This window comes from Panthera pardus, unplaced genomic scaffold (assembly GCF_024362965.1).
Source record: "Panthera pardus isolate Hobbes unplaced genomic scaffold, ASM2436296v1 HiC_scaffold_11, whole genome shotgun sequence".
In the NCBI taxonomy this organism is placed as follows: Eukaryota; Metazoa; Chordata; class Mammalia; order Carnivora; family Felidae; genus Panthera; species Panthera pardus.
Window position 1 is genome coordinate 49,014,267 of NW_026526666.1, and position 25,110 is coordinate 49,039,376.

Below are 25,110 nucleotides of genomic sequence, written 5' to 3' on the forward strand. Positions count from 1 at the left end.
CCCCCTCCCACAACCCCTCCAGTAACCCTCAGTTTGTTCTCCGTATTTATGAGTCTCTTCTGTTTTGTCCCCCTCCCTGTTTTTATATTATTTTTGTTTCCCTTCCCGTATGTTCATCTGTTTTGTCTCTTAAAGTCCTCATATGAGTGAAGTCATATGATTTTTGTCTTTCTTTGACTGACTAATTTCACTTAGCATAATACCCTCCAGTTCCATCCATGTAGTTGCAAATGGCAAGATTTCATTCTTTGTGATTGTTGAGTAATACTCCATTGTGTGTGTGTGTGTGTGTGTGTGTATATATATATATATGTATATATATATATATGTATATATATATACCTCATCTTCTTTATCCATTCATCCATCGATGGACATTTGGGCTCTTTCCATACTTTGGCTATTGTTGATTAGTGCTGCTATAAACATGGAGGTGCATGTGTCCCTTCGAAACAGCACACCTGTATCCCGTGGATAAATGCCTAGTAGTACAATTTCTGCGTCATAGGGTAGTTCTATTTTTAGTTTTTTGAGGAACCTCCATCTGTTTTCCAGAGTGGCTGCACCAGCTTGCATTCCCATGTTTATTTTTTAATCACTATTCTTCACATCCCCATTGCTTGCCATGGTACTCGACACACAATAGGTTTTTACCATCAGTATGTGTTAGAGCCTTACACACAATTGCCCCCTCCCCCACCGTCCCAGGCATTGCATTACTGAGATATATAATAGTATGAATCAGACCCACTCATTTCTTATCTCTTCATTTACTCAGCAAATTTTGATTGGTTGAACAGTGGGGATGCCTACTATGGTAAGGCACAGTGTACGATCCACAGTTATTCAAACTCAGTTACTGCCTTGAAGTAACTGATGATCTAATTGAACAGACAAATGCATATAAATAGCAGAAACAGAAGGTAGCATATGGGAGAAAAGAATAATGTAAAGAAGTTCAGAGAAAGGAGAGAGAGAATATGATCAAGGTGTAACACATAGTGCATAATGAAATTTCAATTCCCAAATTGAAGCATTCTCTAAATTGTACCTCATGGGCAGCAGACTATATGGAAAGGTTAGAGGTTGCTATTGCTACCGTCATCATCTTTTTATTCGTGATGACCTTTTTCTGATTTCTCTCTAGAAATTATCCTATTCAGGCCACCAGCTTCCCTTGAAGTTGATTCCTTCCAGGAGGGAAGTGAGGAAGGACTAAGCTAATTGGTGCATAGTATTCACCTGGCCACAGGGTTGGCTTGGAGGATGGGAACATGATCCATTCAGAGCAGTTGAGAAACAATGTTTCTTTCACTGAGGCTTCAGGGGAAAAGACTTGCTCTTCCCTGCTGGATTAGAAACTGGAAGGGGACAGCCCTGGGAGCTTCAGGTGTGAAGAAAAGGGGAAGGCTGTTTCAGTTAAGAGATGGATCCTGATGACATCATATTAGGCCAAAATTAAGCCACACCTGAAATCAGATGTTTTGTCTCTTTCAACTGAAAAAAAAAATTATCACTGAAACAAAGTACAACCATATTTCAGTAAACTTTGAGACCTACTTTGGAAAACTAGTGTATTTTATAGAATAATAGTGTGAAAGAATGGAATTGTATATATGTTAAGATGAGAATATTGGTAATCGTGGGTAAGCAGGAGTTATGTACACACATCTTTGACACATTAGAAGGGCTTCAGAAACTGCTAGGACTAGTTTGGAAAGAGCCTCTGATACCTTTAGCTTGCAATTGCAATTAAACATGGTACTATTCCTTGGAGAAATTCCACTTACAACAAAGATCAAAATCTAAAGTTAGAGAGTGGCATTCAGCTGTGGACTCAGAGTCATGTGTGAGTAAGTGTGGGGGATTTTTTTTTGTGTAGGAAAATATTCCTACTTTTACTAACACCAATAGTGAACAGGCAGTGAACTACTCCAACTGTATGATAAGCTGGGCAAGGACGGAAAACATAAATCAAGTCGTAGGAAGCACACTCTGATGTGCAGAGACTTTGAAGCAGAGGGCTGGCTAGGAATAGTCAGGCCAGTTGGAAAACATCAGTCATATGGTGCAGATTTTCCTACACCCAGGCACCATGCAGACTTTATGAAAAGAGATAAGAGTTGCATACTGGAAACTTCAATACATCCTTATGTATGTGATAAGATGGAGATTAATTTATAAACTTCGAATGGTGAACATTACTCAAGATAAACTCTATTGTGCTGTGGTAACAAATTAATCCCAAAATCTCAGTGGTTTAACACCACAGGCTTACTTCCCACTCTCACTACATCCAGTGTCATGGGTTGCCACCATCTCAAGACTTCCAGAAGAGCCAAAGCAGAGAAGACAGTATAGAAAACTAGTCATTGCTCTTAAAGATCTCAGACTAGAAGGGACATATATCACTTCTGATTATACCTAATTATCTATACTATTTCTATGGCCTCAAGTTTAAGAAAGCCTAAGAAATATAAGAGAAATTCATGAATTATTTGGTGAACACTACTGTCCCTGCTACATGGTGACACCATATATATATATAAAAAAGAATGACAAGAATGGATACAAAGTACTTCAGTAAGTCAGTTATCTCTTCATTCAGTAAGTACTTATTAAACATCACCTAAATTCTAGGCATTACACTAGAGTCATAACGCATGGTGTGGTCTCTGTCCTCAAGAAAGTCATGGTCTATATCTGCAGCAAATATGCAAAAAGCAAATACATGGCATTATGGGAAAATGAAGAAAGGGGAACCTATATGCCCTTGTAATGAGGAAGCCACATAACTATTCGTGGAGCTCAGATGAGAAAGAGTTGGTCAGTAAAGAGGAGAGAAGAGGAAGCACATTTTAGCCAGAAGCAGAGAGATGAGAAATAGCATGATGTATGAATGGCAACAGGCGCTTTGCTTTACTGGGGTGTTAAGTTTGAAATAGTGTGAGTAGTAGAAAATGAGGCTAACAAAAGAGGGTGGGGTCTGTGAAGGTCTCATGTTTTGTTAGGGAGGTAGAACTTTATTACATGGGTGAAGGAACATCACTAAAAGATTTTTAATAGGAAGTGATTGTGGCAGATAGGTGTTATATATATATAACTATCCTGTTGGAAAAAGGAAAAGAAAACAAAAACAGGAAATCTTAATAGGGCTAGTTACGAAAGAGATAATGAGGACTAAAGATAAAGAAGTTGAATTCAAAAAACACTTAGACAATGAAAACAATAGGATTTGGTGACTTAATATAGGGGTGAGAGTGAGGGTCATGCACGTCCCCCAGTTTCCCAGCACCTGGTAGTTGCCACCAATGGAGATGCAGAATACTGGGCTGGAAACATATGAGAGAGACTGAATTTAGTGTTTTTTTTCTCAAAGGTTTTATTTAAGTTAAAGTTCGTTAACATATAGTGTAGTATTGGTTTCAAGAGTAGAATTTAGTGATTCATCACTTACATACAACACCTAGTGCTTATTATAACAAGTGCCCTCCTTAATGCCCACCACCCATTTAGCCCATCCCCTGACTTATTTTCCCTCCGGTAACCCTCAGTTTGTTCTCTATATTTAAGAGTCTCTTATAGTTTGCCTCCCTCTCTGTTTTTATCTCATTTTATTTTTCATTCCATTCCCCTGTGTTCATCTGTTTTGTTTCCTAAATTCCACTGAGTGAAATCATATGGTATTTGTCTGTCTCTAACTGACTTATTTCACTTAGCATAATACACTCTAGCTCTGTCTACTTCATTGCATATATATACATACACATTACATCTTCTTTATTCATTCATCAGTTTGTGGACATTTGGGTTTTTTCCATACTTTCGTTGTTGTTGATAGTGCTACTATAAACAATGGGGTGCATGTGCCTCCTTCGCGTCAGAATTTTTGTATCCTTTGGAGAAATACCTAGTGGTGCAATTGCTGGGTTGTAGGGTAGGTCCAGTTTTAACTTTTTGAGGAACTGCCATACTATTTTCCAGAGTGGCTGCACCAGTTTGCATTCCTACCAACATTGTAAGAGGGTTCCACTCCTTTTCTGTGCAAACTTGCAAACATCTGTTGTTTCCTGAATTGTTAATCTTAGCCATTCTGACAGGTGTGAGGTGGTATCTCATTGTGGTTTTGATTTGTATTTCCCTGATGATGAGTGATGTTGAGGATTTTTATGTGTCTGTTAGCCATTTGGTATGTTTTCTTCGGAGAAATGTTTGCTTATCTTCTGCCCATTTCTTAACTGGATTAATTCTCTTTAGGGTGTTAAATTTGATAAGTTCTTTGTAAATTTTGGATTCTAGTCCTTTATCCGACATGTCATTTGCAAATATCTTCTCCCATTCCATAGATTGCCTTTTAGTTTTGTTGATTGTTTCCTTCACTGTGCAGAAGGTTTTTAACTTGATGATGTCTCAATAGTTCATTTTTGCTTTTGTTTCCCTTGCCTTCAGAGACGTGTCTAGTAAGAAGTTGTTGTGGCTGAGGTCAAAAAGGTTGCTGCTGGTGTTCTCCTTTAGGATTCTGATGGCTTCCTGTCTCACATTTAGGTCTTGCATCCATGTTGTCTTTGTTTTTGTGCACGGTGTAAGAAAACGGTCCAGGTTCATTCTTCTGAATGTAACTGTCCCGTTTTCCCAACACCATTTGTTGAAGAGACTGTCTTTTTTTGCCATTGGATATTCTTTCCTGCTTTGTTGAAGATTAGTTGACCATACATTTGTGGGTCCATTTCTGGGTTCTCTATTCTGTTTCATTGATCTATGTGTCTGTTTTGGTGCCAGTACCATACTGTCTTGATGATTACAACTTTGTAATACAGCTTGAAGTCCAGAATTATGATGCCTCCCACTTTGCTTTTCTTTTTCACCATTACTTTGGCTGTTTGGGGTCTTTTCTGGTTCCATACAAATTTTAGAATTGTTGGCTCTAGTTCTGTGAAAACTGCTGGTGTTACTTTGATAGGGATTGCACTGAATGTGCAGATTGCTTTGGGTAGTATAGGCATTTTAACAATATTTGCTCTTCCAATCCATGAGCATGGAATGTTTTTTCACTTCTTTGTGTCTTCAATTTTGTTAATAAGTGTTCTATAGTTTTCAGAGTACAGATCTTTTACCTCTTTGGTTAGGCTTATTCCTAGGTATCTTACGGTTTTTGGTGCAATTGTAAATGGGATCGATTCCTTGATTTCTCTTTCTGTGGCTTCATTCTTGGTGTATAAAAATGCAACAGCTTTCTGTACATTGATTTTATATCCTAAGACTTTGCTGAATTCATGTATCAGTTTTAGCAAATTTTTTTTTGTAGTCTTTTGGGTTTACAACATAGAGAACTATGTCGTCTATGAATAATGAAACTTTAACTTCCTTGCCAGTTTGGATGCCTTTAATTTATTTTTGTTGTTTGATTACTGAGGCTAGGACTTCCAGTACTATGCTGAACAACAGTGGTCAGAGTGGACATCCTTGTTGCGTTCCTGACCTTAGGGGAAAAGCTGTCTTTTTCCCCATTGAGGATGATACTAGCTGTGGGCCTTTTGTATATGGTCTTTGTGATGTTGAGGTATGCTCCTTCTAGCCCTACTTTCTTGATTTTTTTTTTTGTATCAAGAAAGGATGCTGTATTTTGTCAAATGCTTTATCTCCATCTATTGAAAGAATCATAAGGCTCTTATCCTTTTTTCATTAATGTGATGTATCATGTTGATTGATTTGCAGATATTGAACCACCCTTGCAGCCCAGAAATAAATCCCACTTGATCATGGCAAATAATTCTTTTAATGTACTGTTGGATTCGATTTGCTAGTATCTTTTTGAGAATTTTTGCATTGGTGTTCATCAGGGATATTGGTCTATAATTCTCCTTTTTAGTGGGGTCTTTGGTTTTGGAATTAAGGTAACTCTGGCCTCATAGAGTGAGTTTGGAAGTTTTCCTCTCATTCCTATTTTCTTGGACAGTTTCAGAATAGGTATCAACTCTTCTTTAAATGTCTGGCATGGGAAGCCATCTGGCCCTGTACTCTTGTCTGTTGGGAGATTTTTGATTACTGATTCAATTTCTTTGCTGGTTATGGGTCTGTTCAAATTTTCCATTTTTTCCTGTTTAATTTTGGTAGTTTACATGTTTCTAGGAATTTATCAATTTTTTCCAGAATGCCCAATCTGTTGGCATATAATTAATTGCTCATAATAGTCTCTTACAATTGTTTATATTTCTTTATATTTCTGTGGTACTGGTTGTAATCTCTCCTTTTTCATTCTTGATTTTATTTATTTGGATCCTTTCTCTTTTTTTTTGATAAGTCTGGCTAAAGATTTATCAATTTTGTTAATTCTTTCAAAGAAGCAACTCCTAGTTTTGTTGATTTGTTCTACTGTTTTTTTTTTTAAATTTCTATATCATTTATTTCTGCTCTGATCTTTATTAATTCCTTTATGCTCATTTTAGGTTTTATTTTCTATCCTTTTCCAACTCCTAAAAGTGTAAAATTAGGTTGTGTATTTGAGATTTTTCTTGCTTCTTAATAAATGCCTATATTGCTACATACTTCCCTCTTACGACTGCCTTTACTGCATCCCAAAGGTTTTGGACTGTGGTGTTTTCATTTTCATTTGCTTCCATGTATTTGTAAATTCTTCTTTATTTCCTTTTAAATGTTTATTTATATTGAGGAGGGAGGGGCAGAAGAGAGGGAGAGAGAGAATCCAAGCAGACTTTGTTTTGTCAGCACAGAGCCCAAAGTGGGGCCCAAACCCATGAATCATGAGATCATGACCTGAGCTGAAATCAAGAGTTGTATGCTTAACTGACTGAGCCACCCAGGCACCCCTAATTTCTTCTTTTTCTGGCTAACCTATTCATTCTTTAGTAGGATGTTCTTTAACCTCCACGTGTTTGTGGTCTTTCCACATTTTTTCTCGTGGTTGACTTTGTTTCATAGCATTGTGGTCTGATAATATGTGTGGTATGATCTCAAACTTTTTGTACTGGTTGAAGGCTGATTTGTGACCCAGTATGTGATCTCTTCTGGAGAATGTTCCATGTGCACTTTAAAAGAATGTGCATTCTACTGCTTTAGGATAAAATGTTCTGAATGTATCTGTTAAGTCCATCCAGTCCAGAATGTCATTCAAAGCTATTGTTTCCTTGTTGATTTCCTGCTTAGATGATCTGTCCATTGTTGTAAGTGGGGTGTTAAAGTCTCCTGTTACTATTGTATTATCAATGAATTTCAAGTTTGTTATTAATTGATTTACACATTTTGGCCTCTTTCAAGTTGGGGGCGTAAATACTTAATAGTGTTAGATCTCCTTTTTTTTTTTTTTTTTTTTTTTTGAGAGAGAGAGAGTGAGAGTGTGTAAGCAGGGAAGGGGCCAAGGAAGAGGGAGAGAGAAAATCTTAAGCAGGCTTTATGTCCAGTGTGGAGCCTGATGCAGGGTTCAATCTCGTGACCATGAGACCTGAACCAAAATCAAGAGTGGATACTTAACTGACTGTGCCACCCAGGCACCGCTAAATCTTCTTGTTCAATAGACCTCTTTATTATCATATAGTGCTCTCCTTCATCTCTTACTATAGTCTTTTGTTTAAAATCTAGTTTGTCTGATATAAATATGGTTACTCCAGCTTTCTTTTGATGTCTATTAGCATGTCCTCACTTTCAAACTGGAGGTGTCTTTAGGTCTAAAACGAATCTGTTAGGAGTGCCTGGGTGGCTCAGTTAGTTGGGCATCTGACTTCAGCTCATGATCTCATAGTTTGTGGATTCGAGCCCCATGACGAGCTCTGTGCTGACAGCTGGGAGCCTGGAGCCTGCTTCGGATTCTGTGTCTCCCTCTCTCTCTCGCTGCCTCTCCCCTGCTCCCACTATGTCTATCAAGAAAATAAACATTAAAAAAAAAATGAATCTCTTGTAAGCAGCCTATCAATAGGTCTTGTTTTTTTTTTCATCAATTCTGACACCTTGTCCTTTGATTAGAGTATTTAGTCCATTTGTATTCAGAGTTGTTATTGATAGATAAGAATTGAGTGTCATTATATTGCCAGTAAGGTCACTATTCCTGTAGATTGTCTCTGTTCCCTTTTAGTCTTTGTTGCTTTGGGTCTCTCTTTCCCTCTCAAAGGATGACCTTTAATATTTTTTGCAGAGCTGGTTTAGTGTTCATGAATTACTTTAGTTTTTGCTTGTCTTGGAAACTCTATCTCTCTTTCTATTCTTAATGACAGCCTTGCTGGATAAAGTATTCTTCACTGCATATTTTTCCCATTTAGTACATTAAATGTATCATGCCTGCCAAGTTTCTGTGGCCTGCCAAGTTTCTGTGGACAGGTCTGCTGCTAACCCTATGTGTCAACCCTTGTAGATTAAGGACCTTTTGTCCTTAACTTCTTTCATAATTATCTCTTTATCTTTGTATTTCTCAAGTTTCACTATGATATGTCTTGATGTTGACCTGTTTGGTTTTTTTAATTTTTTATTTTGAGGTGAGTTCTCTGTGCCTCTTGAACTTGGATGCCTGTTTCCTTCCCCATATTAGGGACTTTCTCAGCTATATTTTATTGAAGTAAACCTTCTGCCCCTTTTTCTTGCTCTTCTTCTGGGACTCCTATAATATGGATATTATTGCACTTAATGGAATCAGAGAGCTCTGTAAGTTTATATTCATGATCTAATAGTTTTATTTCCCTCTTCTTTTCAGCTTCATTATTTTCCATAATTTTGTCTTCTATATCACTTATTAGCTCCTCTGATTCTTCCATCTTCATTGTGATTAAAACTAGTCAGTTTTGCATCTCAGTTATGGCATTTTTTATTTCAGCCTGCCTAGTTTTTAGGTCTTTTATCTCTGCAGCAAGTTTTCTCTGATGTCTTCTATGCTGCTTTCAAGCCCAGCTAGTATTCTTATGATTGCTGTTCTAAATTCTTGTTCAGATGTATTGATTATATCTCTTTTGAGTAAATCCCTGGCTATGATTTCTTCTTGATTTTATTTTGGGGAGAATTCCTCTGTCTTTTCATTTTGTCTAGGTTTCTGTCTTTTACATGTTATGAAAGCTTGTTATATTTCCGGCTCTTGAGAGTACTGCTATGTTAAGAAGGTGTCATACACTGTCCAGGGCCTGTTACTTCAGGAAGTGTTTCTGGTGTATGCTGTATGCACTCTGCTGTTGTGTTTTGGCTGCTCTTTCCCACAGGCCAGTCCTCTGCAAAGCTCCTCCTTGCTTGCAGTGTGGAGTGTTTGGACTTTTAACGAGGTGTGCTTTTATTTGTTTGTTACAATATGCCTGATTAAAAATTATAAAGAATAAAATAAAAAAAAGAAAAAAGGCTGATCTTAGAAAGAGAAAAGGAAAAGGAACTAAAACAAAGAATTAAATAAAAAAAAACTGTGAGCCTGGTTCTAAAGGAAAATAAAGTTAAAAAAGAAGACTGATCCAAAAAAAGAGAAAAGGCAATGAACAAACAAACAAAAACTATAAGCCTGATTCCAAAGAAGAAGAAAAAGAAGAAAAAGAAAAAGAAAAAAAAGCGCCTGGTACTATTTCACCAGAACCGAAGCTGATGCTTTGGAATACTCTATAATCAGTAGACTTGGTGAATGGCGTGGGGGTGGGGAGAGCTGTGCTGGTCCTCTAGGGGAGAGGCTCACAATCAGACCTGCCCTAGCAAAGATGTCTCTGCAGAACACAGGGGGGCAGGGTTTGGTGTACGTGGCTTCAGTCTCTACTGGAGGCACTGTGTTGCTCACTGAAGTCCCACCCTGCTGGTGGATGGTGTCACCCTGCTCTCTTATCCCTGGAGATGGAAGCTCATGACTGTCACTGGTCGGGAAGCCCATCCAAAAAAGCAAACAATCTCTCCCTCTTGTGTCCCAGGCTTCTGTCAGATCCCAGCCCTCACCATCTGCCTTGGCTATTGGCATGCCCAGTGCCACAGTTCTCGTGTGCTTTATCTCTGGTGTGCAGCTGGGATTCAAAACTCTAAATATTAAAGAATGTGGCATGGTGCAGACCTGCTCCTCTCCTCTAGAGGAGAGCTTCACTTTGCTGTATCTGGTGCCATTTTGTCCCAGAAAAGCAGTCGCAGGGCTACACAGGTGCATGGAGTTTATGGTGAATCACAATGAAAAGCTTCAAACAGATTATCTGCCCTCTGCACGTGCTTCTGTCCCTTGCTGCTGAATGTCTGCTCAATGGTGCCCACTGGGTCTTTTGTCTTTAGAGAAGCAATATATCCTCTTCCAAATGTACTCCAGGAAGGGGAGTATTCTCTCCCAGTGTGACCTAGTGGATCCCTACACCATGCTGTCTGCTCCCTGGCCTCTGCCCTCCTTTCCAGGAGTACTGCTGCCCACCTGGCTTGACTCTGGTGAATGACGTGGACTTTGAAAACCTCAGAATTTAGGGGTGCCTGAGTGGCTCAGTGATTTGGGTGACCAATTTCGGCTCAGGTCATGATCTCATGGTTAGTGGGTTCAAGCCCTGCACTGCACCCTGTGCTGACAGCTCAGAGCCTGGAGCCCGCTTTGGATTCTGTATCTCCCTCTCTCTCTGCCCTTCCCCATTTGCTTTGTCTCTCTCTCTCTCTCTCAAAAATAGATAAACATTAAAAATAAATTTTAAAAAACCTCAGAATTTGAACTCCATTGTTTGCAAAGACTTGCGATAATCAGTTCCTCTTGATTCCTCAATCAATGGTTTTGGAAAGATGTTTTTCTTGTATGAACCCAATGCATGGCTCTCTCTCCTCTTCCCTTTTCTTCTCTCTCTTCTCTGTCCATGGAAAGGGCTCCCTCCCTTCTGCAGCACCACAGCATCACCCCACCCCCCCACCCCAATTCACATCTCTGTACCTCATAACCACCATATTTTATCTCTCTAATTTTGCAGATTTTTCTCTTAATCCTCAAATCAATTCCCTAGGTGTGCAAAGTGATTTGATGTTAATCTACTTGTGTTCAAGGGACAAGGCAAGCCCAGGGTCCCCCCACTACTCTGCCATCTTAACTATCTCCTCTGAAATAAATTTTGACTATGATTAGATTTAGGTTACTGTGAGATACTGGTGGAGATGTCCAGGAATCAGTTAACTACTAAAATCTGAAGGTTGGGGAATAGGTCTGAGCAAGTATAAATACATATGGATGAGTTCCCTATGGAAGAATGTGAGGAAACCAGAGGTACAGCTGACTGAGAGAAGAACCTTGGGTAACATTAACACTCAAGAGCTGAAAACAGGAAGAGCAAACTCAAAAGAAGGCAAGAGGGCATAGAGTCCAGGAGAGAAAGAGGTTACTAAAATCCAATGAATTGAGTTGTGTTAAGGAATAAGGAAGTGTGAATAAAAGTATCATTTACAGGAGAGATGTCCAGTGAAATAAGAGACTGAAACTGTCCACTTAATTTTGGAAATAGTAGTATAATGGTAACCTTAGTGATAGAGAGAAATTGAGGGGCTATGAAGAAATTAAAGAAGTCAAGGGAAAAGAAAGCTGATAAGAAGATACTAGTAAAGACAGGCAGATTAAAGACAGATAAAATGGTATAAAATTAATTAAGTAAATTCTAAAAGGTGGCAAATAAGTGAAATTGATAACACAAGAGGAGAAGCTGGCCTTGAATAGAAGTAGGACATCTCTTTCACTGAGACTCCAGGGAAGATGGTAAAGGTGGTGTGGTTGTAGGTGGGCTTGACTGAGGAAAGGCTGAAAGTGGAAATAGGGCATGTGTGAAAGTCTCAAAGTTTCTTGATGAAGTAGAGAGCAAAGTAACCTGTTGAGCAGGAGGGGTCAAGCAATTCGTACACATACAGCACTTGGGGAGAATGGTACACACTGGCATAGTTTGAGGGGAGTCAAAGAGGAAGGTAAGGGCAATCAAAAGAGTCCTGTCAATGATAATTATTTTAACTTTTTGGGGGGCCACGTGGGGGCTGAAAGTCTAGAAAAATAAAAGAAGAAGAAAGAGACTTCAGATTTCCAATGAGGTCAGTGAGGAATGTAGTAGAAATTAGGCATTGAGAGAAATAGGAGGATAAAAAATTGGAATGAGAGCAGGAGTTAGGAGTTTAAGATTTCTCAAGTGGTTCCAGGCAATGATAGACCTGAAGCTGGAACTTTGGGTAGTATGAAATCTTGGTGTGTAGCAGGGGAGGATGCTGTGGGAACATAAGGCCTTGCATGGTCTCTAAAACTTTGGGTAGGCTTTGATGCACTGTATAACTTGGTCCCTTGGCTGTGTTAGATAAAGTGGCAGATAAAGCTGACCAATTATACCTCTAAAATATCTCTCACACTGGGTTCTACTGGGAACCCGAGGCATCTATGACTACTTGGAAAAGGATATCTAATGTCAATCTATATTTCTACTTTATTTCAAAGGTCCTCATTTAATTTATTTAATAACATAATAAGATAATCATAGTCCTACTTTATGGATGAAGAATCCAATAATCATTTCCTGAGGAAAATGAGAATGTTTTTATGAAGATTGCATAACTATAGCTGGGATTGTTCCTCAGGTCTTCTAGCTCCAAAGATGACATCATGTTACCACTTAAAACTGAAATCCTGAAATAATGAAGCATGCTGGTGATCACAGATACCCAATAAAGAAAGTAAAGCATATGCTGGATTAAAAAATATATATAATATTTTTATTACTGGATGTTATAATAACATATGCCACAGAAGAAATTTCAGCTAGTTCCTAATAATAGCAGAGAGAAAATATATTTAGTAGATCAATACATGACTTTGCTGAAACAAAAGCCATAACATGAAGATGATGCAATGGCATTTCATGATCAATCAACAATTATAAGTGGCTCTTGGAATGAAACTATGTGGCTTACACTCAACCTTACACATAAACTGCCTTTTTAAAAACACTATAGATCTTCCCAGACTTGTGATGGGGTTACATCCTGATAAACCCATCAGAAATTGAAACTATTATATGTCAAAAATGCATTTAATACACCTAATCTATTGAGCTTCATAACTTAGCCTATCCTGCTTTCATGCTCAGAACACTTACATTAGCCTACAGTTGGGCAAAACCATTTAACAAAGCCTGTTTTATAATAAAATGTTAAATGTCTCATGTGATTTATTGAATACTGTAGGGGAAGTAAGAAATGGAATGGTTGTGTGGGTACAAAATGGTTATAAATGTATTGGCTGTTTACCTTTGTGGTCCTCTGGCTGCCTGGGAGCCGTGGCTCACTGTTGCTGCCCCACATCACAAGAGAGCATCCCAGCACATATTGCTAGCGATATGATCAAAATTCAAAATTTGAAATCTGGTTTCTACGGAATGAGTATCATTTCTGCATCATTTTAACATTGAAAATTGTGTGGAACCAATGTGAAGTCAAGGAATGTCTGTACTTAATGTCATATCAAAGTTAGTTGTTTCCATTAAAAATGAATGAATTTACTCAAGAATGGCTTAGTGTATTCAATGCTGGTGAAGGTGTGTGAGCTGAGCACTCACATAAAGTGCTCTGAAGATTACAAATCAGCATAGCCTTCTAAGGAAAACATTTTCAAATGTGTTTCTAATGTCTCAAAAATGTTCATATCTGCTTTCAGGCAACTATTCTACCGGGATGCTCTGAAATATAGAAAAATCTTATTGTAGAAAAACATCATTGCAGAGTAATTGATAATATTAAAAAGTTGGTTGGAATCTAAGTAAACAATAGCCTAAGGGAACAGAATACCCAATTATGATAAAATCATATGTTGGTATAGTACACAACAATGAAAGTGAATTATCTATATTTTTAAGTATGCTGATGGATAGAGCTTACAGACATATTGAGTGAAAAAATAGGCATAAAAATTCATACACCACAAATATATACAAGAAGTTAAAATAGGAATATATGGAATAGAAGCACACCAAATTCAAAGTTGAAATTGTGCTGGGATAGGAACAGGACTAGGAGGGAGAACATAAAAGACTTCCATTTGATCTATAATGTTTTATTTCTTTGAAAAAAAGATTGATCTCAAACACAAAAAGTAGTTAACATGTGTTCATTTGGGTTGGTAGGAGTTTGACCTATTACTTTAAATTTTTATATTTTAGGGGCGCTTGGTGGCTCAGTTGGTTAAGTGTCTGACTTCGCCTCAGGTCATGATCTCACAGTTTGTGAGTTTGAGCCCCCCATGGGACTCTGCGCTGATAGTTCAGAGCCTGGAGCTTGCTTCCGATTCTCTGTTTCCCTCTCTCTCTGCCCCTCCCCCACTCATGCTCTGTCTCTCTCTCTCTTTTTCAAAAATAAACATTAAAAAATTAAAATTTTTACATTTTATAAAGATATATTTTATTTAAATATTTATATACTTTATAAAAATATACTTTTTTATATGTTTTTACTTTTTTTAAAGGTAGAAAGGGGCACGTGGGTGGCCCAGTTGGTTAAATCCCACTCTTAATGTCAGCTCAAGTCATAATCTCACAGGTTCCTGAGTCTGTGCCCCACATTGGGTTCTGCACTGAACAGCGCCGAGCCTGGTTGGGATTCTTTTTCTCCCTTTCTCTGCCCTTCCTCTGCTCTCTCTCTCTCTCAAAATAAATAAAAAATGAATTAAAAAATAAAATAAAAGAAAAAATATCAGAAGAAACTATGTCAAAATATTAATTAAAAAAATATCAGTGGTGGGATTACGCGTGATTAAAAATTTCCTTCTTTTACATTTTTTCTATATTTTGCAAATTTCCTACAGCATGTAGGTATTACATTTAATAATAAAAATATTAGAGAACATTTTAGGCTTCTAAATTTATACCCACTTAAACCACTTTAGGATTCTTTTTGTAGTGACCATACTTTGGTTAGTTAAAATAAACTAAGAAAACTATCACATCAGTATTAACATAAATGGAACATATATTTTGTAATACTGCAACAAATTGCAATAACTCCCATCATGTATATACAATTGTCTGTTGTTCTATTTATTTGAATATATGTAATACTTTTATTCCAATAATTTGCATAATAGAGTTAGTTTGTATTCATTTTTATATCTATTAAATTTTTCCTTCAACGAGACTAAGAGAAATACTAACAGAAAAATATATTAACTGAAATTTATCTAATTTTGTTAAAATTAAACTAAGAAAATTAAAAATCTTAAATTTTAGGAAAAGGACTTTAAACTTTAACTGCCTTAAAGTTGATTAGATGATCTGGTGATATAGCAACTTGTTACTCCCAGAAAATATGTATAATGAAAAGGCAGTAAGATAGAATCTACATTTTGAAATAGACTGCAGATAAATAAAAAGGTGTTTTCTCAAACCAACAAATGTAAAGTACTAAATGCAAATTTGAAAAATTATATTCTCTAACAAAGTGACATAAATTATGATATTTAACTGAGATATTTCAGTTACTACATTTTTTGAAATTTTAAGATCAATACTTCAAATTATTTTTATTTATTTTTTTCTTACATTTACCATTTTTGTAAATGTAAAAAATGATAATCTTTAGTGTTTCCAAATTGCCAAGGAAGAAAAATTACATTTTAAGAAACTTTCTCCCATTTTTCTTTAAATCTTTTATTTAATAATATGCTTGGAATATTACTAGCCCTTTAGTCTCATAACTGGAAAATTTTTCATTCATACATTTAACAGTGCACAGTTGAAACCTTTTCTGATACACAAAATTGGATGATTAAAATTGTTCTGCTCTGATGACAAGCATATGTGTTCATTCTCTCAATTGTTTTCTCCTATATGCCTTGAGACCATTTAACTTCTTCAGTTAATTTCTTTGGTGATGAAAAGTTTAGCTGTATAGGGTCTCAACCTATCTCCACTTTACGTTAGTTCTCAATTTTATTTCAGATGTCATTCCCACTGCAATGTTTTTATTTTAAAGCCGTGTTTTTAATTCAATTACTGTAATTAGTTAATATTTAAGAATATATTTGTATATTCCATAAGTTGTTGAATTAATAAATAAATAAATAGATATTCTTAACAGCAATTAATAATAAAATCTACTGCTGAGAAAATGTGATTAATTTATAATTAATTGAAACACTTTCAGCCATAAAGTTTAATGAATATTTTAATATGAATATGAATGTAATATAATCCATTTAAATACTCAGATGAGTATACTGATGGCACACAGTAAAAAAAATCTGATGACATGATGCTGGGGGGAGAAACAATACATGAAATGACTGAATTAGTATCCAAAATGATCTGAAAATGTTGGAAGACTGGATAGCTCTAATTATGTGCAGTTCAATAGGGAGAAATGTAAAATCCTGCCATATGTCTCAAACCAATTATACACATAAAAATTAGAAGAAGAAGTACCTATGAAGAAAACAGGATTTAAGTCAAAAGTACGCTCAGTGTTGGTGAATTCATTTGTTTATAGGTGGATTCATTCAGTGAAGAAATACTATCTGCCCCATGCAAAGAAGGCACTATAATGATCTCTGGGAATATAATTCAGACTGTGAAGGGCTGTGTTAAGATCCTTTCTGTTAATGCCCCATTGTATATGCAATCATCAACCCACAGAAGGACTACAGAATTCTACCCCCTCTAGATGCCCAAGTGTAAAGGTATCTTCAACAAACCAGAGTTTACTCAAAATTTCTGGAAACCATGCCATAGGAGAAATGGCTGAAATGACGTAAACTGGTTAGGTTCGAGAATGGAAGATGTAGGCATAAAAGACACCTGTCTGAATATCTGAGGGCTGTTGTATGCAGAGAGGTTGGATTTGTCGTATCTTCCTCCCTGGTTCAGAACTTGAATCAGTGAGGAAAGTTGCAGGAAGGTAGATATAAGTAAGCATTGCAAAAGCAGTGACTTTCTCCCAACTAGATCTGTTTAAAATGAAATAATCTAATTTTCTGTAGTAGAGAGTGACTCTTCTATCAAATGAACACATAGTTTCCTAAGAAGATATAAATAATAAGAATAAAAAAATAACAACAAAAGCTAACTTCTATTGGGTACTGACTACAGTAAAGCACTTTTCAAAGTGCTTTTACATAAATTATTCTTTTTAAAAATTTTATTTATATTCAAGTTAGTTAACATACAGTGTAGTTTTGGCTTTAAGGGTAGAACCCAGTGATTCATCTCTTACATATGACACCCAGTGCTCATCCTGAAAAGTGCCCTCCTTTTTTTTTTTAATGTTTATTTATTCTTGAGACAGAGACAGAGCGTGAACAGGGGAGGGGCAGAGACAGAGGGAGACACAGAATCTGAAACAGGCTCCAGGCTCTGAGCTGTCAGCACAGAGCCCGACAAAGGGCCCAAACCCACGAACCGTGAGATCATGACCTAAGCCGAAGTTGGAGGCCTAACTGACTGAGCCACCCAGGCGCCCCATGAAAAGTGCCCTCCTTAATGCCTGTCACTCATTTAACCCTCCCCGCCCCCCACAACAATACCCTCCTCCAGCAACCCTCAGTTTGTTCTCTGTATTTAAGTCTCTTACGGTTTCCCTCCCTTTCTGTTTTTATCTTATTTTTCCTTCCCTTACCCTATGCCCAACTGTTGAATTTCTCAAATTCCACATATGAGTGAAATCACATATCTGTATTTTTCTGACTGACTTATTTCACTTAGCATAATACCCTTCAGTTCCATCCACGTTACTGAATCTCAACAACTATCCGATGAGGGAGGTATGATTATTGGACAGGTAGTAAGCAGGGTGGTTAAGAGCAAGGTTTCAGGAGCTAAACTGAGTTCAGCTCAAGGTTTTGTTGATTATATGCTGTAAAATCTTGGTTTGGGTTCCTTATCTCTACTAGGTGAATGGCAGTGGCACGTTAATGAGGATTAACTGTATTAAAATATTTAAACTGCTTGGAACACTGGTTTTAAGTGTTTGTGCATAATGCTCAATGAGTATTATCTATTATCCCTATCTTACAGACAAGGGGATTTAGGCATAAAGAAGCAAATCACTGTGCTCAAAGTTTTATGGCTAATATATAGGGAAGGCAAGAGCCTGATCTTGAAGTTTTTTGTTAGATGGTGAGTAAGGTTCAAAAGGAGAGGGGTATCCCAGAGAAAAGGACTAAGTGGTTCATACCTAGTATGATGCTACTTGGGCAGGTAGGTTTAAAATGAAGGTGCCAAAGCAGGAGATCAGATGCTAATCAGAGGCTTTATTTCCTTCAATGTATTCAATTGTATTTATTCAGAGTCTATTTTGAACTGGGCACTGGAGAAACAGTAGTGAACAAAACAAGCCTTCATGGAGATTACATTCTGGTGTTTCCTGTTTCCTAATGTCCCATAACACATTAACAATTAGATAAGGGAAGCAATTCTGATTACATAATTTCCATTTTAATATACTACCCACTATCCCACAGAGATTACAAGTTTTGATGATCTTGACTAAATCCAAATTTAAGAGTGAAAAGTGTATAACACATACATTCTCATCTCATAATTCAAACTGGTCTTCTAGTGTTCTTTCTCCAAAAAACTGCATCCACTTCCTTCCTCCATTCTTTATCTACACTGCAGCCAGTAGGCCATTTCATTATGTCTGCTTTTGCTTGAAACAAAGCTTTCCTACCATCCAAAGAATACACATCTCAGATACCTTTACATGTGATACAAAACAACTGTCATCTGACATTTTTCTTTCCCTACATCTTCATTCAAACTGGAGCCTCAAAGAAAACCTAACTCTGCTGTTCCTAAAGGCATCACGCTTTATGTCACGATCAGGCCTTTGCAAATATTGTTCTCTAAGCCTATTGATCTGATCATGGATTGCATTAGGTATTCCTTCCGTGTTGGAATTCCTACTGGAGCACTTCGCATATTATACTGTGAGCTCCTTGAAGCAGGGAACTGCTTATTTACCTTTGTATCTTTAACACTTTCCATGGTAACTTGTGTATGCTAGTGTTTCACACATTCTATCTGAATTGAACAAAATAAACAATCCACATTCGTAATCAATCTTTTCCTCGACTCTGTTTCAGTAACTCACTCCCAATATCCCACTTAAACTGTCAACACAAGTATCTGTACCAACTCTGAAATCTCAATTGCAAATATCCCACTGGCTGACCATCAGATCCTATATTGCCAGTCCACTTGCTTCAGTAACATAGAACTCCCCTGGAGCAGTTACTGGTGCGACTGACATGCCGAATCTACCTTTATTCATCTATCTTTCCTTCTTTACTCAGCTGAGAGTCATGATAAACCCTACATCATTATAAATGGTTTCTTGCAAACATCATTTGGCAAATTTGTCCTCTTTCCTTTCGTCACATTCACCTAACTGAACTTAACCTGGGTCCAAGCCAACTTTCTGCTTTTTCTTTTACTGCTCTAAACTTTGTTGGAAGAAATCACAAGGTGGCTGTTTGTCTCACTTTAAATTCATGACAAATACCTGAAACGAGGACTGAATACTGCTAGACAACCATATTACTTTTCCTCAAGAAGTCTTTTTTCAATTCTCTGAGACTATTTCAGAGTTCTTCAGTCTTGTTAAAGATTGCATGCTCCTCTTAACTCCAGTTCCTAACCTACTCTATTGTTCACTGAAACAAACAAACAAATAAGCAAACCAGCAATCAGAAGTGGAATCACTCCAGAGGTAATGAAGCTTAGACTTCAGGCCTCTCACATACATGTTGAGACAAATTTTCAAAGGAATACATTGTAGAGACAATTGGTTAAGATTGCTGTGGTTTGCTACACAGACTTTCCCTCCATCATACTTCCTTGGGCATAATGTGGCACGTTCAGGATCTGGCTTAGTTGAAATTGAGTTGGGGATGCATTTAGTTTGGATTTAGCACAACATGTTTATGTGTTTTGTAGTCACCTCTATGGTTCTCTTTTATTAACCACCTCTGGCCCTTCCAAATGCATATCCCCTTCCTGTCCATTTGAGCTCTAGATCGCATCTCTTCCATGTCTTCTTGTCTTTGCAGGGATCTAGACTTGGAGTTATCCCTTTCTCACATGCATCAATCTGTGTGGCTACCAGGTCATACAAACATGCTTTAATTTCTCTCATCATTAAAGAAAACCCCAAAAAACAAACAAAAAAAAACTATTTTCATTGCCTCTATGGCTTCTTCCAGCTACTTTCCCATTTGCTGCTCTTCTTCAGAGACACCTTAGAAAAAGTTTTGTCACTATTTGCCTTGGCTTCCTTATCTGCCATTCACCCTTAAGACACTCTGAGGTATCACTGAAAACTGCTCTTGTGAAAGTCATTATTACCTCTACTTTGTAGGGGGGGGTCCCTAAAATACAACTACATACATCAGACTTCGTGCTTAGCCGCTAAAGTCAGATAGTACAGGGTAAATAGCAAATCATGGGGGGAAATATTAAATGTAGAAATGAAGAAATTACATCAAAATCCAATTAACTAAAGGAAATATTATGGTTGTAAGTATTTTCATGGGAGAAAAAAATTAGCAGTTGCTAATGCAATTTTAAATTCTAGAATCTTTAGGTGATGTATGGGTATTAATTAATGCAAATTATAATTATATTAAACTGTATAATTTCTATGTTATGCCTATTTTCCCAAAGTCTTATTAATGTTTGAAATGTTGCAAATATATACATATACTTATAACATATTCCATAATTTACAAATTTCTATGAGCTAATCTGAAAATACCTAAAACTGTTTTGTAGCAGGTAAGTATCTTTCCAATACAGATATCTGAGTCACTATTTTTTATTTACCACCATTGATCAATCCCCTGACATGGATTAATTTATAATAGCAGTGAGAAATGTTTTTAATGAAATTGATGAGATGTACATAAGAATCTATTACAGCATTAGTCTGATTTTCTACAGGTACTGGAAAACTTTTTGTCTTGGTACTTCTTGATATCATTATTGGATTTCACTTAAATATGGTGAATATTAGTGTATCCAGCAAGCCAATAACCTGAAATTTCTTTAAACTTTCAGTTTTACTGAAAGTTCACTATTTTGAACTAACTTCTGGAGCATATCTTGCGTCTCTGAATCCCTAACACTGAGCAGTGTGCCTGTTGCAAAAAATACCAGCAATGACCCTTAAAGGTCATAAAGGTGTACTGCAAAACTGAAGTACTCTTGAATCTAAGACTATTTCTATTCAGAGTGATTTCAATGAAATTCGGATTTAAATTTTTTGAAAGTCAGTAATCAATCAATGGTATATATGATAATTAGTTCTCCATAAACCACAGAATGACCAATTACTTGAACAGAAAATAACAAAGAAATTTCCACTAATCTGCTAAACAGTAAGAATTGTAGCAAATAAGAAGCTGAACTGTCAAGTGTGTGTGCATTAACTTTTCTGCCTGAAAGTCAGTCAACAATAAGGCAGATAATTACATTTTATGTCAGTGTCTTAGGTTTGTTCAGTGGAAGTGAGGACCTATATTAAAAATTGTAAATCTTTCCATGTGAAGACCATTTTGTTGTGTTTGGTAGTTCATTAAAGGTAGGCAAGAAAGGATTCAGACAAGACCCATTTATATTTGAATTCCAAAGCCATTCTGTCTTTAATTTGTAGCAGTTAGGAAATTCTAATACTGAGTCATAACCATTGTATCTTTACCACCTAGCCTAGTGGATGTTTAATAAATATTTGTTAAATGAAAAAAGAAAACTATTAGTATTATGAGTAGAAGCCTTTAATCTTGCTGTGCTTTAATTTTCCCATTAGAAAAGTGGAAACCCTTATATTTATCCTATTTTAATTCACTATATAGTAATCTTCTACACATCAAAAAATTTTTGCATGTTATACATCATGGGATTTTAAACTACATTTTGAGGACATAAATATTTATAAACATTATTAGTTTTATGGGTTATTTTAGTAGAATTTGAGTTATTTATTTTGCATATTATTCTTTTATTATTACTTAATATATTTTTGTTTATTGTTCCTGCATATGTCATCTTCATTTGTGCATATGTCATATGTCATACTTTTATAATATATTCTTACTCTCCAGTTATGCACATTATTATGTTATGCACATTATTGTTATTATGTTATGCAGTTATTCTTAGTTAAGAATCAGATCAGAACACAAATGGTGGAAGGATTGCTGGATATTTCTTATATTTTTTCCATATCCCTAATAAACAATATAAAGTGGTAAGGAAAATTTATAACATTCCACAACATCTATCCCTAAACCTGGTTACTGTAACACTTATTATCTAAATAATAATAATAATTAATAGTAATAATAATAATAATAACAAACTAAACCTAACAGCTTATACTACCTCTCATTATTAGTATTAAAATATATACTATTTATTTATAAATAGTATAACTGGTTACTTCTGAAGATTTCGTAAGTACTTACCAAGCACTAACTTCATATCCAGCACTGTGTTAAGGGATCTAAGCGCACGTGCATGTTGGGGAGGGAAAACTCAAGTATTGTAATACAATCTCAGACAAAATGTAGATACAGGTTAATGGAGAGAGGCATAGGATCGAGAGCTAACTATTGTAGTGGAAATTACAGTAGTATACAAGGCCAAAGAAAAACAAAATGAATTGGGGAAAATAATATTAGTCTACCTGACCAAATACCTTATAGTAACTAGGGAGAAAATAAATTCAATTGTGTCTTCAGTCAGGTTTTAACATTTCATTTTTTCCACATTTGCTTTAAAGCTCTTTAAAAGTCTTAGCTTTACTTTTCCTGCACAAATTCTATTATGTGAACTACACAATTAAATATATATATTTTTTATTAGTTTTATACAACAGTTGAATGAGTTGTTTGCCAGGGTATATTAAACTGTCAATATAGTTCCACATCAGTACACCCAAATTATTCTTATGGTACTGTGTTGATTCCTTTATTAACCCCCATTTGTGAGCTAATTGCCAATATGTAATTTAGTAAAATTATAATATTTATTGGTGCAATCTACAAAGATCAAGGCTATGTAATTTGAAATTACATGCTTGGTTGTTTTGCTCATCTCTGTAAAAAATTGTATGTTTTATTGGACAGCTTTTTTTATATTACAAATGAGCAATGAGTTTCAAGATTATAACTGGAAACAGTTTGTATTATGTCAACTTTAAATGAGATATTCCATTATCTATATAACCTTGGATAGTATTTATAATTCCAGAACTCTTTCAGAGTTGTCTTAATATACTTTCACCTTACCTACCTCCTCCTTCTCTTTGTCTGGTTAATTGTACTCATCCTTTAGATTTCATTTCAAGATCACTTCTTCAGGAAAGTCTTTGGCCACATTCCTTTATAGACTCCTCAATACTTATCATAGCTGGAATTTTATATTTGTGAGTGTATTTGATTAATATTTGTTTCCCTCACTAGACTATAAACTCCATGAGGGCAGGGACTATCTTTGTTTTCACTTTACTTTTGTATATGAGAGTTTGACAGAGTGATAAATAAATATATTCAACCAAAATATATTAGTGTGTGGGATGAAGCAGAGAACAAAGTAAACTCATACAGCTACATCCATTCATCCAAGGATGAATAGATAAAGGAATGAGGGACAATTTGTTGAAACAAATGATTCCATATCTGCCTTCCATGTAATGATGAATCTTTTAGTTTGGATCTTACACATGGTGCTTTATGATTAACATTGTGTGTTCAGTGCCTTGCAAGTAGTAGATTGTTAACGACTATTTGCCAGATTAGTGAAGGAATTAAGTTCTAAGTGGATTAATTTTAGATGTACAGGTGATGCCAGCTGTGTTATAAGACCAAAGGAATATATTTTAACTGAAAATTTATTATCTTTTTAATAACAAGTTCGTTTCTTCTTCACGTGTGAACAGAATGCTTTTTTTAAATTTTGCTTTATCATTAGTATGGTTATTAATATTCAAATTCACACAAACACACCAATAAGGGATTTTGCTAAAAATGTAATTCCAGCCAACGTAATATGAAAAAAAAAGTTGCCCATACTTCAACTTGAAACATATGCTTTAGTCTATTTTTTTCTTTTTAATACGGAGTTGTGAACAGATGCTTGGGCAGGTTAATTCTGTATTAAATCTTGTACTTCTACACGTGCCATGGAGGTGGATGCTTGCCAAGTCTGCACTGTAGCTCCCTTGTCGGTCATTAATCACATCAAAACCACTTATTTTTGCTTTTATTAAATTAAGATGAAAATGAGAATTCTGCTAACAAAGGTTTATTTTATAGAGTGGGGAAGCAGCCTCATCTCTCATTCCTCTGCCTAAGAAACTTTGCTTTTGTTAAATTAATCTAATCATCAACCCTCAGCATGTTTGTGTTTCGTCCTCTGCATTCATTCCTATGATCTTGTCAATCCCCTGGCTGGGATGTTCTCTTCCCTCCCCACCTATCCAAATCCAGCTCATTCTCTGAAGCCCAGCAAATCCTGTTTCTTATGGAAAACTTTTTAAAATTACACCAGTCGTCAGTAATCCCATTAACATACATCAATCCCACAGAGTCTGAGAATCTACTATTTTCCGATAGCTAGGCCATAGACGGGAAAAACACAAAAATTAAGTCTTTCCCTTATGATGCTATAGTTTAAGAGAGAGAGAAAAAAAGTCAGCATTAATTTAACAAAGACTTATTAACTGGTAGCCATTTTCAAATTTACTGTGGATAAGAATCATCTTGGATGTTTGATAAAATGTAGATTCCTAGGATTCACATGAAACCCACTGAATCAGAATTTCTAAAAGTATGACCCAGAAGTCTCAACTTAAAAATTTTTAAGTGTTGATGGTAATTTAAGGATGTTTCCTTAATACACATTGCTTGTACATAGGGGTTGCTAAGATGAATATAGATTCTCTGCCCTCAAGGACCTCACATCCTAGTTAGGGCAGGTGGTTAGTAACAAAACAAATCAAACATTATGTAACTATTACATTAAAAAATAGAATAGGCTGGAGAAATGATTTCAGGAATCATAGAGGATGGAAAGAGTCAATAGCCCTGGATGCACTGAAACCACAAGTTAGCCTCACTGACTTCTGAGGGATTGAAATCCTTTTATGGACGATATTTGCCAAGCAGTTGCGGTGGGAGAAGGGAAG

The 25,110-nt window shown here is 36.1% G+C and overlaps 1 protein-coding gene across 11 annotated transcripts in view; it reads right to left on the reverse strand.

Annotated features, from left to right (window-relative positions):
* Window positions 1-25,110, reverse strand: part of LRRC7 (leucine rich repeat containing 7) — a 553,063-nt gene that overhangs the window by 151,266 nt on the left and 376,687 nt on the right. The gene's annotated exons all lie outside the window — the stretch shown is intronic.